Source organism: Propithecus coquereli, unplaced genomic scaffold, assembly GCF_000956105.1.
Source record: "Propithecus coquereli isolate 6110/MARCELLA unplaced genomic scaffold, Pcoq_1.0 Scaffold31, whole genome shotgun sequence".
Taxonomy (NCBI): Eukaryota; Metazoa; Chordata; class Mammalia; order Primates; family Indriidae; genus Propithecus; species Propithecus coquereli.
In genome coordinates this window covers 1,246,252-1,253,204 of record NW_012148730.1, presented here as the reverse complement: position 1 = coordinate 1,253,204, position 6,953 = coordinate 1,246,252, and the positions used below count along the sequence as shown (strand labels likewise).

The 6,953-nt window shown below is 39.9% G+C and overlaps 1 pseudogene; it reads left to right on the top strand.

Moving 5' to 3' along the window:
- The first annotated feature begins 831 nt into the window (after positions 1 to 831).
- LOC105814933 lies at positions 832 to 1,870 on the top strand (annotated as a pseudogene).
- Positions 1,871 to 6,953: the final 5,083 nt, after the last annotated feature.

Here is a 6,953-nt window from a genome sequence, read left to right as displayed (position 1 = left end):
AGCTGTGAGCCACTGTGTCTGGCCTGAATCCTTTATCCATTTTTAAATTGGGTCATTTGGGTTTTTTTTAAGTTGTAAGAGCTTGTCACATATTCTGGATACTAGACTATTATCGGATATATGATGCAAATATTTTCTCTCATTCTGTGGGTTGTTTTTTCATTTTATTGACAATGTCATTTGAAGCACAAACTTTTTTTAATTTTTGATGAAATATAATTTATATTTTCTTTTGTTGCTTTTTCTTTAGGGATCATGTCTTTAAAAATGGCCTAATCCAAGTATAGGAAGATGTATGTCTGTTTTCTTCTAATAATTTTTATAGTACTAGCTCTTACATATAGACCTTTGATCCATTTTGAGTTAATTTTTGTATATGATGTGAGGCAGAGGTCCAGTTGTCCCAGCAAGATTTGTTAACAAGACTATTCTTTTCCCATTGAATTGTCTTGGCACCCTTTTTGAAAATCAAATGACCATGGATATATGGTTTTATTTCTGGACTCTCTATTGTATTCCATTGATCTATATACCTATCTTTATTCCGGTACCATACTGCCTTGATTACTGTAGCTTTCTAGTAAGTTATGAAACTACGAAGTGTGAGTCCTACAACTGCCTGAGCTGGTGGAGCTGGGACATGCATCCTGCTAGGCACCGTGGGGGAATGACGTTTGGAAATTTCCAGGGCACAGAGATGGTGGCTGACCTGCAGGGGGCCCTCCTCTGGCGCTCTGGGCCAGAAACCTCCAGAAGGCGCCCACAGAGCCTCCCCAGCCCGCGATGGAGGGCGAGCCCAGGGGTGTCGGGAGGGCAGGCTATGTGAATGTGATGGCCACCCAGGAAATGGGGCAGTCTTCTGGAGGAACAGGGCTGTTCACTGGCAGTGGCAACACTTGCATAGAGTTTCCTAACAACATGTATGACTTGCATGACCTCTCTAAAGCCAAACTGGCCACATTTCAGCTTATCATGCTGGCAAATGTGGACTTAACTGGGGAAGTAAATGGCAACTGCTGTGATTACCTGGTTGGAGAAGAAAGATAGATGGCAGAATTGATGCCTGCTGGGGATAACAACTTTTCAGACAGTGATGGAGAAGGACTTGAGGAATTTCCTGAAATAAAAGGTGAGCTTAAAGGACTGGAAAACACAGAACTGAGAAGTCTGGAACTCTGTTGTAGAACTTCAGCCTGTATTTGAGGAATCAGCTGCCACCACTGCTCAAGTAAAGATCTTCCTCCCCAAACACCTGGAGCACAGGACAAACCCTTTCACTGTAAGCCATGCCAATATGAAGCAGAATCTGAAGAGCAGTTTGTGCATCACATCGGAGTTCACAGTGCCAAGAAATCTTTTGTGGAAGAAAGTGCTGAGAAGCAAGCAAAAGCCAGGGAATATGGCTCTTCCACTCCAGAAGAAGGAGATTTCTCCAAGGGCCCCGTTCACTGTGATTGCTGTGGCTACAATACCAATCAATACGATCACTATACTGCACAGCTGAAACACCACACCAGAGCTGGGGATAATGAGCAAGTCTATAAATGCATCATTTGTATATATACAACAGTAAGTGAGTCTCACTGGAGGAAATACTTGAGAAACCATTTTCCAAGGAAAGTATACATATGTAGAAAATGCAACTATTTTTCAGATAGAAACACACATTCTGTTCAGCATGTTAGAATTCATACAGGAGAATACCCACATAAATGTGAACTTTGTCTTTACTCAAGTTCTTTGAAGACTCATCTAACTAAGCATATGCGTACTCATTCTGTAGCAAAGGGAATAGCCTGAGAAAACCCGGCAAAAATATTTTCTGTCTCTTTGAAACTTCCCTTACTCTTTTTGGGAACTACTGCCTGCATCCCTGCCTCAGGCCGGCGACTGGGTGGGGAAGAAGAGTGTCTTTTGTCCTTTGCATTGCAGGAGATGGCTCAGCGAAACTATCCTGGTGGAGGTCCAGGCAGGAGAGGTCCCGGCAGAGGTCCTGGAAGGTCCCAGCTGGTGTCCAGGCCAGTGGGAGGTCCCAGCAGATTCTGGAGATGAAAGGATCAGAACCATTAACTGTAGCTGAACAACAATATTCTGCACCTGAGAACCCTTCCTTTAAAAAGTCTGTATTTTTTCACAAAGAGTGCAATGCACACCATCCGAGGGATGGACGCACTTGAAACTCGGACTTATCGGGGAGGGGGAGGCAGGGGCAACATGCATAACCTAAACATCTGTACCCCCATAATATGCTGAAATTTTAAAAAAAAGGAAAAAAAAGTCTGTATTTTTACTTATGGGGGGAGGAATTTGGTACTTTGAGATGATAGTCTACCATTTTCCTCCTTTACTGGCAAATTAATAAATCTCTCTTTCTTTCTCCTCAAACCACTTGTCCTCATTCTTCTGATGTGGCCTCAAAGGGAAGTGCCAAGTTTTCGGTAACAATTCAGGTGAGGAGCCATTTAAATGTGATCAGTGCAGTTACGTGGCCTCTAATCAACATGAAATAACTTATTATGAAAGACAGGCTCACAATGGGCCTAAACCTCTTAATTGCCCATACTGTGACTACAAAACAGCAAATAGAAGTAACTTCAAAGAACATGTAGAGCTACATGTTAACCCACAGCAGTTCAGTTGCCCTCTATGTGACCATGCAGCTTCCAAGAAGTGTAACCTACAGCATCATTTCAAGTCTAAGCATCCTATCTGTCCTAATAAAGCAATGGTTGTCTCAAAAGTGAAACTAAAGAAAATCAAAAAGTGAGAGGTTGACTTGCCTGATAACAATATTTCCAGTGAAAAAACAAAAACAGAGAAGACAAAAATAAAGGCGGGCAGGGGTATAACTGGAAAGAAAAATGAGAAGTTTGTAAAGGTAGAGAAAGAGGCTTGTAGTAATGTCTCAATGACCCAAGTGACTACCAGAACTCGCAAATTAGCAACAGATACTAAAGAGATGGATGTGCATACAGAAAGGAATTTAAAAAATCCTGTAGAACCAAGAAAAGCAAAAGGAAGATAGAAGCTGAAGCCCATTCCTTACATGATCCTGTGAATAACGAGGAACCTGTGACAAAAGAAAAAAGAGGTAGAAAGAAAATCCAAAAATAGCAAGTGCCAAAGGGTGACAGCAAAGTGGAAAAGAATAAAAAGCAAAATACCTGCATGAAAAAAAGCACAAAGAAGAAAACTCTGAAAAATAAGTCAAGTAAAAGCAGCAGCAAGCCTGCTCAGGAGGAGCCTGCTCAGAAGGAAGCTGTTCAGAAGGGGCCTCCTGCCATAGAGGTTGTTCAGAAGGAGACTGCTCGGAGGGAGTCGCGTCCTCCCATAAGGTTTCCTCTTCACGTGGAACCAATTCCCAAAAAGTCTCCTTTCAGAAAAGATAAAAAGAAAAAGTCTAACATGCCAAGTGAAATGGCAGGGAAGGAGCCAGTCCTTACTAAAGTTGCCTTAGTGCCTGTGAGAGACAGCCAGCTTCTGAAAGAAGATGCAAGCACACAGGATTTCTTACCACTAATGCCACAACTGCCAAAGGAAAGCTTAAAAGAAGAGGCATCAAAAAACCAAAAACTATTCTCCTAAGGTGAAGGAAATAAGGAAGCCCCTCTTCAGAAAGCAGGAACAGAAGAGGCAGATGAGAGCCTAGCTGGTGTTACTGCTTATATCAAGAAGTCCAGGCCGGGTGCGGTGGCTCACGCCTGTAATCCTAGCACTCTGGGAGGCCGAGGTGGGCGGATTGTTTGAGCTCAGGAGTTTGAAACCAGCCTGGGCAAGAGCGAGACCCCGTCTCTACTACAAAAATAGAAAGAAATTAGGTGGACAACTAAAAATATATATATATGTAAAAAAAATTAGCCGGGCATGGTGGTGCATGTCTGTAGTCCCAGCTACTCGGGAGGCTGAGGCAGAAGGATTCCTTGAGCCCAGGAGTTTGAGGTTGCTGTGAGCTAGGCTGACGCCACGGCACTCACTCTAGCCCGGGCAACAAAGCGAGACTCTGTCTCAAAAAAAAAAAAAAAAAAAGAAGTCCACCAGTGTTTCATCCTCTGGACAAAACTTGAATATGCCAGAGGATGAAACTTTAGAGATGGTAAATATCAGACTGACATTATGCTTTGCGAAATGGAAAGGGACACTGATCAGAACACAATAGAGAATCTCCCTGATAAAGACTCAGCAGTTGAAGAACCAGTTTCACCATTGCTGCTTCCTGTACCAATAGAAGATGGTGAAGAGGTGTCCAACACTGCTCTAACATCACTTCCTGCTGCCGTGACAGCAAATGAGTCTCAGGATAGTGATGAAGACGAAGGCAGATACAGTCATGATGAAAGTGGTCTAAGCAACAACACATCACAGGATAGTGATAATTCTGGATTGCATGGGGCTCTCAGCTGGCTCCACAAGAAACTAGTAGAAAAAATGCAAAGGAAGCCAAAGTGCCTAAGGGAGATTTTGTTTGTATCTTCTGTGATCATTCTTTCAGAAAGGAGAAAGATTTCAGCAAATACCTCAATTTCCTTTTGGCTAATGTGTACTTCCTCGAAAAATCAGCTCAAGGGCAGGAGCAATGAAACTTTGGATAAGGTTTCAGTTCTTAGTTTCTAAAGTCTATTACGTTTTTATTCATTCATAGTAGTAGACAACCTTTTAAGATTGCTTTAATAAGTTTCCAATGTTGATTTTTGGAAAACTCAAGTGCCATTCTTTTCCTTAGAACTTTATATATACCTGTTGATTGTTGTATAAATTTTAGCAAATCCAAGGGAGTTAGTGTACTAAACAAGCAGATACCTAAAACTGTTAGCTTATGTGTTTAATTGAAATAAGGCCAAGATGATATAATAGCATTCTATTTTTTTTGTCCAGCTACAACTTGCCAGTTTTTTCTCCATATCTATCTTCCTGTTTCACTTTTTTTACTTTTTTTTATTTCAGGATATTATGAGGGTACAAATATTTTGGTTACATTTTATGACTTTGCCTCACCCAAGCAGGGCTTAGAGGCGTGCCCTTGCCCCTCTACGACGCTCACCGAGTCCATTAGTTGTGAGTTTATTTACTTTATCCTTAGTTCCTTGTTTAGCTCTATAAAAAATTGGCTTACTTAATAGCAAATCACTTGAATACTTTGCCTGCTTTATATAAAGTTAGCACTTTAAGATTTTTTTTTAGAGATGAGAAGACATTTAAATTGAATAGAAATGCTGCCAACAATAGACATTCTATAAGTTCAGGTATTTACTTCCTAAGTTGTGATATGTTAATCGTCATAAAAACAGTGATTTCCGTGTGTTTTTTATTTTGGTGCTTTAATGGCTTAAGATGTTGCACATTGTTTTTTGGGTTTTTTTTCTCCTGTGCAGTTAAATTTTTTCTAGAAATAGCATTGGTGTTGAACAGTAACACTGTATACATATATATGCATATTTATTTTGGACTCTTTGGAGAGATGCTCTTAGGCTTGTTTGCAAAAGAGCAGTATTTTTTTCTTTGCTGCAACTGTTTTTGCAGAAAAATAGTGTGCAAGTATGTAAGCAAATGAAACATGCAAATTCAATCCATTTATTTTTATTTTCACATATTAGATCTATGCCTAAATCTGTATTTCATGTAAATTATTTATTTTGAATGGATGTAGTAAATTCACACCTCTCAGTTTTGATTTTGCAATAAAAACACTAGGTTCCATATTGTACAAATTTTTATCTCAAATACCAACCATCAGTTATTGGTTTTTTTGTGTGTTTTGCTATAGCTAACCCCTAATTGTAGAGTGTTAAATCATTTCTTTGAAGAAAACCTTTTCTCATAGATGGCTAGTTGTCCATATGGCTACTTAATTGAATAAAAAACTGTAAGTGATATTTGGAAATTGCAAACCTGAAATTTGGAGACATAATTATTCCTTCGAGTTTTATAGAATATCACTTGGGAGATTCCAAAGCCATAGATATTATATGGCAAACCTAGGATAAGAGAGGTAGTATGAGTACTAGAAGACCAGGTGCAGCTTCCTATAAATGCAATGAAAAAGGCTGGTGAAACTTAAGTACAGTACAGATTTTTTTTTAAAAATCATACTTTCTCATGGATCTCCACAAACAAGTGGGTATCCTGACTGTCCCTGTAACAGCTTCTTTCTACAAGTGAGGCTTCAAATGAATGACAGCTAATCCTGGTGCTCTATTCGGACACTTTGTATGAAAAAGGGTGTGTACTCCAAAACTTTTTTTGTAGGTTGTTTGGCTAGTCATCAAAGAGTATTAAAGAATTCAACATAGGATTTTTCTTATTGTAGCAGTTATTCATTGCAGTAAAGTATGATCCCAATAGGGAATCTTGAATTCTGACCTCCTATATTTTATTTTGAAATAACCACTTTATATTTCATTTTTTATATCTAGTGATCTCTTTGAGGGTAAGTATCAGATTTTGGCAGTAAAATATGAAAGATTAGGAGAATTTTTAATGATGTGTGGCTGGAAAACTTGTTAAAAATATGACAGTGAAGTTTGAGTTAAAAGTTGTTTGGACTTGGAATTGACTGGGGGGCTAAAGATTTAAGGAAACAAGATTCTCTCAAGACAGGAGGAGTAAGTTGTGTGATAATGGTGTGCTTTGTGTGCATGAATGGGAATTTGTGAATGTTGAATTCTAGGCTTTGACAGTCATTGTCCACGGATCAAGCTGTAAATATTTATGTTTTAAAACTTAAATGATAGGCCCGGCGGGGTGGCTCACGCCTGTAATCCTAGCACTCTGGGAGGCCGAGGTGGGTGGATCGTTCTGAGCTCACGAGTTCGAGACCAGCCTGAGCAAGAGCGAGACCCCCGTCTCTACCAAAAAATGGAAAGAAATTAATTGGACAGCTAAAAATATATGTAGAAAAAGTAGCCGGGCATGGTGGCGTGTGCCTGTGGTCCCAGCTACTCGGGAGGCTGAGACAG